The 13504-nt window shown below is 43.9% G+C and overlaps 1 pseudogene; it reads left to right on the top strand.

Annotated features, from left to right (window-relative positions):
• Positions 1-2303: 2303 nt before the first annotated feature.
• On the top strand, positions 2304-13248 carry LOC125719527 (BCL2/adenovirus E1B 19 kDa protein-interacting protein 2-like; annotated as a pseudogene).
• The last annotated feature ends 256 nt before the right edge of the window (positions 13249-13504 follow it).

Genomic DNA, 13504 nt, shown 5'->3' with positions numbered 1-13504 from the left:
TTTCCATACACAAACATCTCAAGTTAAACGTTGCTCTTCAGGAAGACCACATGAGGGCAGACTTGAACCATAACATACAAGACGATTCTCATTTGAACCTCTTGCATGCATAAAGACTGTCACATGACATTTTAGCATTCTTTTTTTTTTTTGCAGTTGTTGGTTCTGGCTAGATATTGATTTATTTAAAATTGAATAAAAATCATTCAAATTACTGGTTGATGTAAATCAAGTCTGGATCCTCTCAAATTCTTACTAATCACAGCTTTCTCATGATCAACCCCCTTGCATAGCTGGCAGTGTTTTAACCTTTACTGGAAGGTAATGATTGCTGAGCATTAATTATGATGAGTCATGAGTTATATATGAATTTGGTCATGAGGTTTGATGATCACCTTGCACTGTGTTAATCTGTTTTCACCCAAGAAAATGACTTAACTGTGGCCACCAACTGTGCCTCACTTCTAAATGAATAATGTATTTTGGTGTGATATATGAGACCGTAGGTGAGTCACCTCTGCAGCGCAGTCCAGCTCTGCTCCCCAGGGTCCAAAAGGTCAACCGACTTGTCTCCTGTATTCTTCGTTGCTTGATACAAGTAATGCCAGAAAGCATACTGGCAAACATATTCAGCCAGGCTTTTGGAAAACCCACAATCTTTGACAACTGATCTGATTTGACAACTATGTATCATCTATAACATATTGTATCATATTTGTGGACCTCCCTGCTTCATTTGCAATATTATATAAATTGAAATAGATCCCTCTGCTTTATTAACCCTGGTGGAGACCGCTTTCCTTTAGGCTTGAGGTATCCGTTCCGGGATATATGACCATGGAAACAGCTCTCACAGGTCAATAAAGAAGATTCTGCAGAACCAGAATGGAGTCTAATTTGAGATGGTGCAAGTGAGCATCTGTAATGCTGAACTGTTCCTGTTGAATCGCTGACTTTTTCCTGCTCTGGGTGTACATGAGTTACGGACAGGCTCAGGGTTCATAACCAAGAAAGAGGGATACTTAGAGAAGTCGTAACCCTTCCAGAAGAGAGTTTTATTTACAGTGAGAAAACGCACAAATTACTTAAGGCAATGGCTTCATCAGACACAAGAAATGTATCAGATTAGAAAGTAACAGTGTGTGTGTGTTGCCTAATTATACAGTGCTTAATTATCAAGTGTCTTAGTTAAATTAAGTCCTAATAAGTTCAGGATATAGCTTAGGCAGCTAGCATAGATTAATAGAAGATTGGTATTTTTTTATCAAAAGTTATTTGGTTTTATTATTATTTATAAAGAATATTTGATAATGCCGTTTTACACAGGTAATTTTTTAGATCAAGCATTGCAAGAGAAAGGTCTATTTATAGTGTTACGGGATTAGGAACATGTGGGATTTGTGTGACGTTCCACTTTAATGTCATTATGCTTGTTGTTTGGTTATGAACTGCTCTTTGACACTCCTCAGTGGGGAGGTGGGGAGGTCACTGGGTGTTTATTTCTTGTGAGATACCAGTGGTCAGAACAACAAGGAAGACGACAACTTTACAGAAGTAACTGTGAGTTTTGGTGAATTGATTCACGCGTTATTCTGGTATGCTGACGTGATACTGGTTGAGGGCAGATGCGTCACTCAGTCAGTCACCCCTCGCATGGTTGATTGACCAGGTATACAACTCAACTTGATGACTTGCTACAGACAAGCATTTTAACAGAGTTTTGTAGACTCTCCCTTACAAAATTATCTCTCTCTGAATCCACACTCCTGGCTCCAACATACCATTTCTCAGGGTTTTTAGATGTCCTGAAATATCAGTGTTAGGTGGATTTAGCTCTTCTTCCACATCACACATATTCCAGTCACTTACTGTACGCTTGATGGGGGGGGGGGGGGGGGTTGGTGGCCCATCCTGGGTTGTTCCCTGCCGTGCGCCCATAGCCTCCGGCATAGGCTCTGGGCCCCCACAACCCTGAATAGGATAAGCGGTTACAGAGGATGGGTGGATGGAAAATCAGACTGAAGTGTCATTTGAACTTCATCCTTATTAATTTTGTAAGTAAACTTCTTGTCTGAATTTCACTGCCGAACTGTATACACCATTGGCCATTTACAGTGAAACAAATGTTTACATTATTCCACATAGTGGCTTCATCAAATGAGTCTTTCAATGACATAATTTCTTGCTAAAGATAACCTTTCTCTTAGTGTGATTCTTATTACATGAATGAGCAGACTTTAGGACCATGGGGATACCTACTAACAGATTCGGACTGAGTTGTTTTTCTTGGGGAGGGAGACTGCTCAGGTGAGTCAAACCAATAGAGATCTGTCGTGGCAGGTGCCCCCGTAAGAACCTGCGGGGAGGCTGTAAGGGAATTAGGTTCAAGGCCTTGAGAAAAACAGAAACAGGCAGGTGTGAGTAGCCAGTCCTGTCCGAAGCGAAAATACCACATTTCCCAATGTGTACCATCATCAGGGGATACGTCTGATCTCCGTTACCGACCCAAGGCAATGGGAACATACACAGATAAGAGGAACCAACACTTCCTTGATGGGTAAGTCAGAACCAACCTATGCAGCATCACAAAGTGATTCTCCTTCATCTGAGTAAGCTGGTGACTATAGTTTTGGAGTCAGTCGTCAGGGTGGTTATAATACTTCAGAGAAATACATTTTTTTGGTGTCAACAACGATGAACAGGTAACAATGTCAGGTTTCTGTGTGTCTGCTAAACTCTGCGGCCGGCTTTGAAAATTTTCTCATGCCTGCACTGAATAGACACATTAAGCTATAAATTCCAGTCGGATATCCATGCAGACAGGGAAGAAGAAACCATCTGACTCCATTATGAACCGCTGTCTCAGATAACACCCTTGTGTGTTAGGTGATACTTGTTCAAACACCATAGTGACAAACTCCCCTAATCCCAGTTGCTTTGCTAAGTTCTACTTTACATTTTCACATTTACCCCAGCATATACTAAGAACTAAATGCCTAATTATAGGCTAATTACACCCAAAGTGGGCATGAAATGTCGGATGCTGTCATATACATTGAAAGGCCTTTTAATGCTGACCACAAACGACATAAATATGTACATCTGAGTAAATACTAGTTCCTCTACTGAAAGAAGCAGTTGTACAGCATTTGTAGGGAATTCTAAGTTACATAGTCAGTTCAAGTGCTTTTACTCTGCAGACTGGATGCTAAATTTAAAATCACGTATTTACCGTCCTCTTCTTTAGCAATGTTAATCCGATAAAGAATCAGTTAATCGGACCACTTCACATATAAGCATGACTTCATCGCCCCATTAACAGGTGGCAGTTTTATTACAGCAACGGCAATTAAGCAAGATAACATTAGTGTCTTTATACCTTTATAGACTTTATGCCGGAAGACTTCTGTGTAACAAATACTTGGGTGGGATGGGGAAGTAGTGTGGCATGAAAAGTCAAACTGGATTTTCAGGCTCTTACCATACAGACTCAGCATAGCGGTCTCACAATAGCAAGAACCGCCATAATGATTTTCATTTCCTAAGGGGACAGTAACAGCACACGGGGCTACCGGAAGCAGGTGACATGACGTATGCCTTAAGGATGCTGACACAAACACCTCACCTGTCTCAAAGCTATGCCGCTTGCCATCACAGGAATCAAACTGCTGCTTTAAGATGAACTCAGTGAAGTTACAGAACTCTGTTTTAGGAAATGTTATATTGTTGTATAATGAGTAAAATCATACCTTTCAGTCTTCAGGCAGGGTCAGGTACAACAGAAGATTTATGAGAGTAGAGAATTCATTAGTCCGATGTTACATTTTTCTCCAGAAACGTAATGTGCATTAATGTGTCCGATAAAGATGTCCTCTTATTCTCAGAGTGGTCATTTTAGGTCCAGAAAGTAAAAATCCAAACCAGGATTTTGTTTCAACCAGCCAGCTGAGTACTCTGTGACTGTGACTCTTTATGTTCAACTGATTGGTTGAAACAAAATCCTGGTTTGGATTTTTTACTTTCTGGACCTGAAATGTCCACCTCTGCTTATTCTCTTATCTCACGTTGGTAAAGTAGATTTTTGAGTGGGTGACTGGGAGATCTTTTTGGCGTGGGAACACCCCCAAACAAGTCCATAAAACATTTTTACCTATGTGCATCGTTTACACAACAAAACCCTTCTTTATATTTTGGCTGGATTAACATATTACTGCCCTTATATATGTGAGGAAAAAAATGTTAGAAAACATCACAGAAATTAAATCCTGTTCTGTGAAGTACACCAGAGGGTGATAGGATCGATTCCGTAACTCCCTGTTTGCAGTCTCGGTAGTTTGCTCCGGTCTGAGGTTTGGACCCCAAAGGAAATTGTGAGATTATGATCAAGCTGAGTTCCAACTCATATAATGTTGAAGCATTGTTTTAAAATGATTCCTATATCAGCCATCTTTTCTAATTCACATTCCAACAATGAGAATATATTGAGAATTGGCCGGTATTGTGCGTGTCAATGAACTGCAGAAATGCAAAGCGGAAATTAGATTGAAATGTTTTCCATTCCTTTAATTAATTTTACTAACTTGAGTTACATAAAGTTACAATTCTGCAACGCACATTAAAGGCCTTCCACTATGCGTTGAATAAAACATGGAGTAAATAAGGGGGAAAAATCAACATTTGCTACTTGACTCATGTTTGCTTGCCAGAGGAGGTGAACACACCAGTGGGGTTAAATCAACGCACATTGTAAATACAGGCGCGGCCGCCCTGATCGCGTCACCATGACGACAGGGATGCGGCGCTATAAGAAAATCCAGCACACCTTGAGTCTCAGGTGTGTCTGATGCGTGGGCGCGGACGCGAGGCTCTCATTGGCTGACTCCGCACTGAAGCAGTGCTCCCATTGGCTGACTTCGTCCCGTCTGCGGACGCGTTCATGTGAAGACGAGAACTTTTCGAATCGTAAATTGTTGGAGTACAAATCCACGCACGTACAGACGCCGAAGGTATGCGCGCTGATGTTTTTACGTTTGTGTGCTTTTTTTTTTGATGCTATACATCTCAACCAGTCATATAGTCCGTGCGTCCACGAAGCACACACACAAAAGAAACGAAAAACAAGTAGCAATTTAATGCAAAAAAAACGACTCCTGTGTTTTCCCCTCAAGACATATGTAAAGAAAACTACTGTTAAAACAATGATCTTTTAAACGCTTTCATTTTACTGCGAAATTCTAGGATATATTAAGAATAATCCTTGGAAACAATTTTGAAGGTTTTTTTTTTTATCGTTTGGGCTAATTACTTGGGAAGATGAATAAACAGCATTAATCGGGTCTCCGTTTGTCTCCCAGCGGTCCGGAAGTTTCAAAGGTGCGTCATAACATCCAGGACATGGAGCTGAGAGAGGAATGGCAGGATGAAGACCTCCCCAGGTCGGAGTTCTTGTGATTAGGGCATCTTTGGGCTCCCTGTACACACTCAAAATAGATTTATATAAAACTAAAAAAATAATTTTGGGTAGTTATGATCTACTTCCAATAGGTATGTTGTAGTTAATTGCTGAGTAAAAATTTAACAAATGGAAACCTGTTGCAGGCCACTTCCAGAGGATGTACAGAGCCCAGGAAGTGGACCGTTGGATCATTCAGGAGGTGGGGAGAGGCCAGGTGAATGAGACCGGGAGAGTTTGCACTGTCCTCATTATCACCTGCCCTATGTAAATCCTTACTAAATGTCAGCCTGATTCTCAGAAGGATTCCCCCCTTGATGATGAGCCTTGTTTAGGTCTTGTGCGAGTGTATAGAAAATTACTGCTGTTGTAATACTACTTTGGGGGGGTTGTTTACATGAGCCTGTAGTCTCTCCCTCCATGGGTGGTCAGTGATGTTTGCTACATATGACTGTTGCCTTTTTGCATTCCCTGAATGTTCTGATTGTCTTGTTAGGTTCTTGTTTGTTAGAAGTCACTGTGTAGCTCCTGCTACAGTCCTGCTTGCACTCATACCTGAGCATTTATTGGAGAAACAGCCTAGCTGCACTTGCATCTAGCCGACTTCTCGACAAATAATGGGCTGTTTTTGACATGATGCCCTGCTGTATGTGTAAATATGGGTTTATTGCAGGTTGTGTTGGGGCGCTGAGTCTTTTGGTGTTATGCATCTATATTGTAATGGTTATAGATTAGGGGGCTGCAGTTTATAACCATCCTGTCAATCCCCCTCTGGCTGCAGCTAAGCCTACAAGCTTGGCTCTGTCAGGGGGTCACGCGAGGAAGAGGCGGCTGGTGGCTCCCACCCTCAGTCTCACGCTGGACCGCAGTGACTCCATCATGTCCGACGAGTTCGCCTCGGCCGCCCTCTCGCCCTCCCCAGAGGATGACGACGACGACGATGACGGCGAGCTGGACTTCAACCTGGATGCCATGGACACTCCGTCCGACAGCGAGTCCAGCAACTTTCAAGGGAGCGTGGCCGAGCTGGAGTGGGAGGGTGAGGGGGCGTGACTGAGCTGGAGTGGGAGGGTGAGGGGGCGTGACTGAGCTGGAGTGGGAGGGTGAGGGGGCGTGACTGAGCTGGAGTGGGAGGGTGAGGGGGCGTGGCCGAGCTGGAGTGGGAGGGTGCATGGATTACAGAACTTGGGTTGAGGGGACTTCAGAAACATCATTATGAAAAATTACTTTTTGAAGTGTACTGATAAATATTATTAATATAGTCACTCCTCGTTTAGTGAGGAAGTTCTGTTCCTATGGCCAGGTCATCAAACCACTGGTCTGTTAAGTGAAAATTGCGGTAGCCAAGGCATGACTGCGACTCTGCTTACGAATTTGTCAGTCTTCCATTCTGAATTTATTCTGTCATTCATGAATTGGATGTTTTTAACAACATTTTGTAAGATCTACTTCAAAGTTCTTTTTGCCATGAAAATACACTGTAGTAATTTTCTTATTGCTGTCCTGGTTGTAAAAACCTGAATCATATCCACGTTTTTTAAAACGAAAAGTAAACACAAATGGAAATGACTTTTTGCACTCCCCCCCCCCCCCCCCCCCCATGGCCCCTCCTTGTCTTTTGTGGTCCATGCAGGGGTGTCCTGAGGCTAGTGCTGTCCCAGACGATTATTCTTTAAATGATTAATCTAACAACTAATTTTTCGATTGATATGGTGATAAAATAATTGCTTATAAATAAATTTCAAGTTAGTCATTCACCACACGCAAATCTGAAATTCTCATTAACATTTCTATTTATTAAAACATTTCTTAAATATTACAGCCTTATTAACAAAAAGACAAATCTTAAGAGATTCAATAGGATTTCTATGTTAGACTGAAATTAATAATTAGCGCAGTAATTTTTACTTAATTACTTAAGTACATGAATTTGACATGCATTGATTTCATAACTACAGAAACATGTTTTTAACAAACACTAGCAAAGGTACCTTATAGTTAAGCTTACTAGAGTGAGCAAGGAACGATTTAAGCTACAGCGTGTAAGAGTAGTCCTAAACAATTTTACTCTTGCATGACAGAATACAAGTAAACGTAAAATATAAAACGGCTGAAACGGCATAATTAACGTCAGCTATAGTAGAGGTGCAGAAAAGGTGTCATGACTGAAGTATTCCCAAACTTTGGAAGACCGCATGTGAGCCTTTTTTGTGTTTCTCCAGATGCTCCGGCAACGCAGATATGTTGCCTCGGGGGGGGGCAGAAAATTTCCATTTTGCAGGGTGGTAGATGTCTCATTACTATGAGAGAAGTGCTTTATGACTGGCCAGTGCGTGCCTTACAGAATCAGAATAGTGTGGCACTGCCGGCACCGGCGATATTAGACAAAACTATATCGGAATTCAGTGTATAATTGATGTAGTTTTAACGGTGCCAGCAGTGAAACAATTAGCCAGCTTATTAGCGGAATAATTTGTATTGTAAATGAAAACCATGCCGCAGGTTCAATAAATAAAGTATTGTAGCTCTCGAGTGGCGAAGAGATCATCAGGTGGACAGTAAAATTCAGTTATTAGACTTTTATTGCGTGATTCTTAAAAGGACATAGTTAACGTGCTCCCGAGGGGGTAAAATACTTTCCCTTACTATATGTTTAGCTTATCACTTGGTGCGTTGCAGTTACAAAACATTTACATAGTTTTATACAACGCGTCGACACTAAAATTCCACGTCGACACGTTTTTTATAATTTATTATCGTCCCAGCCTTACTTTGGGCATTTACACCCCTCTCATTGGCACCAGATGCATTCTGGGGGTATCTTGTAGCTAAGTAGCTACTATGTGCCATGTATTGGGTGTGAGCGCCATCTTGTGTTCAGATGACCTGCCACGAAGATCCCGGGTGCGGGGCGGGGTGCTGCGCTCCTCTGTGGTGGAGCAGGCGGAGATGGGCCACCTGGAACTGGACCAGGTGGACAGCCAGGGCTGCAGGTGGCGCCACTTCCGCATAGGCAGCCAGGAGTGCAGAGTCAATATGTCTGTGCTGGAGCCCTACCTACAGGTGCTGTCTCATGGCGGTGAGTACGAGGCTTAGGTGTGGGGGCGGAGCTCCATGATTCCTGGGAAATGGGGTTGAAATTTCAGCTCTGGCAGGGATGTCCACGGGACCTTCTGTGTGTGCGTGTGTGTGTGTGAGAGAGATATTCTTGGTGCTCTTATGTTCTTGTAATCACTTTTACCACATGAATTTGGTTTGATTTAAAAAAAAAAAAAAAAATGATTAAAAAGAATCAACCTAAAGTGTCTATAGAAGAGGCACTGAAGTGTCTTTAATAACCTTGATCTCCCACAGGTTTCAGGAAGGAGCAGGGTTAGGGTTAGGTGCTCCTTAAACACCTTTTAAGTGTAGCCTCTCTCTGAGTGCAGGTTACTGTGGTGACGGAATGAATGCCATCATCGTCTTCTCCGCCTGCTATCTCCCGGAAAACACCACCAAGGACTACCAGTATGTCATGGACAACCTTTTCAGGTTAGTGTCTGCGTTTCGCCGGGGACGTCGGACTGCGGGGGTGTGTCCAAGGCGTGTCCTAATGACCCCTCTGAGGCCAGGAGGTGTGGTGATTTGCGGTTGGCAGAGTGTGTTTACTTTGAGGTAAAGGACACCATTCATTTCCATTCTCACAATGTTCTGAAGGTGAATAGTGGTCCTTAGGGCATTTTTTGCATGTAATACTCTCCTCCATTGTATGATGGGCCGGTTTCACAGAACAGGCCTGTGTTTTATGGAGGAAGTGATTTTGGTCATCGGTTTTCTTGGTAGGGGGGGGGGGGGGGGTTCCCTGGTTGAGCTTTGCCTGGGGCCCCTGAAAAGGTACCAGTCCAGATTGTTTGTTAGTATGAAGGTTCCGAAAGGTGATGGGGCAGCCAGTTTGGGGAAGTGATCCTGTTGTGTAAATGCACAGCTGTTGGCTAACCTATGTTTCGCCTTGAGTATATGCCTAGTTGCTTACATGGCATGTAAATTCAATTAACTAAGTGCTTTCTGCAGCTTATAACGGTGCTTTGATGTGACCATGTGTGTCTTGAGCTAAAGCCGATTGAGACTAACTCGTGCTCTGTGTGCCGAAGATACATCGTGGGCACGCTGGACCTGATGGTCTCGGAGAATTATGTCATGGTGTACCTCTGTGGGATGGCCTCGCGTAGCAAGATGCCCAACGTCAAGTGGCTTCGTCGTTGCTACACCACCATCGACAGGAGGTGCGTCTGTCGAACTCGCAAGGCAAATGGTTCCTAAAATGTCTGTGAATTTACGCCCTGATAGAACTTCAGCTCCAACGTCTTTCTCGTAGAAGCAGATGACAGCCTTTCTAGCCGGTGCGATATTCAATTGGGCCACAAGAGGGCGCTTGAAGGACTTGGTTCTCCCCCCCCCCCCCCATGTCTATGATTTGATAGGGGATTCATTGTGTTGGCAAATGGCTTGTGAGGGTCTCTTCCTGTTCTCCCTTTATCAGCTCTCATTTTTGAAATATGACAGAAATGCCGCAGTATTTCATGCATGAATGGAGCTGCTGCGAGACGCGAGCTGGTGATTTTTTTTAGCATTCCTCTGATAACCCGCGGAACTTGGTCCCGCGGTGGCCATCCGGGTGTGTTTCAGTATCAGCAGGCAGCCTCAAACCTCCTGAGAATGCCGAAAAGGCTACACCCATCCGTAGAGGCCACACGTGACATCAGCTGTCCAGCGTTAAATTTTTATTTATGCCTTATGAGTGTGTGACTTCATCGCCCCCTATTGACATTCGTAAGCTTTGATCTTTCATCTGTAGTCAGCCTTTTTAAGTTCTAAGCATTCATTTTTTTAATTTTTTTTTTTTCTTCTCTTCTCTAGTTGTGGTTATATTTGTGCTATTCAGGTTTCGGTCTCCTCAGACACATGCTGCTCAGTCATCTTAGTATTTACTCCTGCTCCTGTATAGGATCTCTTGCCTTGTGCCTTCAGGGATGGTTTGCAGGACAACATTTGTACCCTTTACTGGATAAATAGTTGGAAGATGCATGTATTTCCCGCAGCCGCCCTCACAGTTGGTGTTTTCGGACTGAGTGCTTATTTAGGAGTGACTGTCACCGTACAGCGCTTGATAGTCCTCTCAGGATAGGGGCTTTGTCCTCTATATATGTTCTGTACTTTTTCCTTTCAGTATTTTCTGCCATGGGTCACACAGAATGGATATGAAAAGCATTCCCATTGTTTTTTATTTTTATCTTTTTGTTTTTCGTTTAAAAAAAGGTTTTGAGGTGATTCATAAAACAAGCCTGTACTAAGCCTGAGGTCTGAGTGTACGTGAGTGTGCGTCTGAGCATCTGAGCCAGTGCCCTGTCATCCCGTCTATGACATGGCTGCCTTCTACAATTCTGACTTGTGCTGTACAACAAAGGTGGAAATAATTCCTGGTTCATACTCCCATCGCTCATGATGCTGTAAAGGTATATTATAAACTTTCATGATAATCTTGACTCTGTGGGGCTGCTCGTGTGTCCCTCAGGGCTGATGTCATCCGGTGCCTTACTTCAATGGAGGCAGGTTTGATGGCTGTGTGACTCTGTACCCACTGGCCTCTTTTGGCCTCTGCGATCATGACATCAGTTGCCTCCACAGCGCTGCTGTGACTCACCCAAAGCCTGACTCTGCAGATGAGTCATGGCTATCAGTGTCTAGGGGGTTCTAGCTTATTGCGCTAGGCGTTTCTTAGTCAGTTCCCAAAAGCCATGTGCAAACACCCTTAAATGATTAATAAAGCTTTCCCACCGTAAAAGTGGTGATGTCTTCATACTGGGTTCAAAAAACGAACTTTAGGTTAGATGAGCTGAAATTTGTGTTGTCCCTGATTTAGGAAAAAAAAAAAAAACTTTGTTAAATGATGTAGGTGAAGGGTGGTCAGCCTTATTCACAAAGGACGAGTGTGTGTGCAGGTTTTTTGGGTAACCTTTGTCAGCTGTTAAAACTTTGGCTGAAGAGTCCTCACACCCATCAGCCCTCTTAGTGACCTAACTGGGTTGCAGCAAAACCTGCGCACACAGCAACTCTTTCTGGATAAAATTGCCCAACCCCTGATGGTGGTGAAGGTGGTTTGTGGTGCCCAAGTCATCCCTGCAGTCACGTTCCTTGCTGAAGTAGGACCACTCCTCACTACTTCTGAGGTTACTGGAGAACACAGATTTGGTGGGGAAGTCTTGAACCGAATCTGTCAAGTTGGTGATGACGATGGTGGAATTTTCTGACTGTCCTGTGTAGAGGAGAATGCTGCAGGTACAGTGAGATAGGAGTGAAGAGACCCATGCCTTGGCTAACCAGTTCACCATGCTTCCTCTCTACCAGGCTAAGGAAGAACCTGAAAAGTGTCTTGGTGGTTTCACCCCCTTTGGTACATCAAGGCCCTGATCACCATCATTAAACCTTTTGTCAGGTGAGGACAGGGGCGAACCTTATTAGCCAATCATGGATGATAAGGGATGGGCCCTCAGGCAATCAATTTTCAGCCCTTGTACATGCCTCTGGATGACTGACCCTGCTTTTCCAATTGTTCCTTGCTTTGGGGTGGGGGGGGGGGTGGGCAGTGTCTTCTGAATATGTAACCTACGTGCATACCCCCAGTGTGAAGTTTAACCGGAAGATCCGGCTGGTGCACAGTCTGAAGGAGCTGTCCCAGATTCTCCGATGGCACAGGTGCAGATCCCAGACTGTGTCCGCAGGTGAGTGTCTGCACCACTGAGCCCCAGCTCTGCCCCTCTCCTGAACACTCATTCAGGCTTGGGGGGGGGGGGGGCAGAGCTGATCGAAAGTCAAGGCGGCACACGGTGACTTTGATTTGCTATGCCAGTGCATTCCTCCCATACCTACAGAAGTGGGGTACACAGGGCTGGATCTACCTTCTCAGGCTAAGATTTATCACCCCCCCCACCTAGAAAACTGTTGATTGTTTCACTTCCTCCACAACACATGCATGCTCTGTGTATAGCTAGAAACAGCTGCCTTGCATGTACTTGTTGCTGTTTTGTGGTTGGTGGTTTTTAAAAATACGTGTGTGTGTGTGTCTTTTTAAACGGTTGCATATAATGTATATCCTGTACAGGTTTGATGAGACGGTGAACAAGTGAAGTGCGTGATCTTACAAACAAAGCTGGAATACGGCAGACCACCCAAGGTGCTGGACTAAAAACCACCACGCAGCTTGAAGATGAAGTTCAGCAAGTCGCATCTCGATCGGACCGCACTAACCTTCCACCCCGCCTCCCCGAGTTCATCCCGAATCATCCGTGTGGTTTGGGAACTGTTTGATGCCTGACCGGTTCCTTCACAGAGCTGTCATGGTTTCTGAAATGGGATCCTGTCACTATGGCAACTGTTGGTCTGCATCCTACCAAGATAAGTGTGTCAACACCAGTAGTATGTCATAACTTGTTTTTTTCTCTCTCTTATTTTAAAAATAGACTTGACCTCTCCTGTTTGTGTTTTTTTTTTTTCTTGTGGGCTATGAGTGTTGTCTGTCCGATGGAGTAAGCAAAGTCTCTCAAAAAATGGTGCATTTTGTTGCCAGCGACGTACATTCAAAGTGGCAGCTTAGTCTGATTTTTATGCCAGGCCCCAAGAGTCGTCTTGTATATGTGTGTGTGATGAGTTGTATTAAGTATTTCGTATTCAAATATTTATTGTTCCTGTATGTTGAAATGCAGAATTGCCTCAGTTAAGGGCATTTGCTGTATTACTTGCAATAAAGTGTCATTTCTTAACCTGTTGTATGTGGGGGGGAAAGTTCAGTCCTATTCATTGGGTGTGGAGGTTTTTGATGTGGGGGCACTGCCCCCCAGCAGGAAGCTGATTGGCCCCAGGAGTTCCCCTCCCATGTCACTCTGATTCTTCTTATCATTGGCTAATAAGGTTGGCCCAAATGTACACACTGTGACCCCTCTTATGCCGCCCCCCCCCCCCCCCCCCCCCCAAAAAAATCTCCCAGCTGAGTGACAGTGATTATACATGGATCATAGC

The sequence above is a fragment of the Brienomyrus brachyistius genome, chromosome 23 (assembly GCF_023856365.1).
Source record: "Brienomyrus brachyistius isolate T26 chromosome 23, BBRACH_0.4, whole genome shotgun sequence".
Classification (NCBI taxonomy): domain Eukaryota; kingdom Metazoa; phylum Chordata; class Actinopteri; order Osteoglossiformes; family Mormyridae; genus Brienomyrus; species Brienomyrus brachyistius.
Note: the sequence above shows the minus strand (reverse complement) of the source record. Positions and strands in the feature narration are given on the sequence as shown.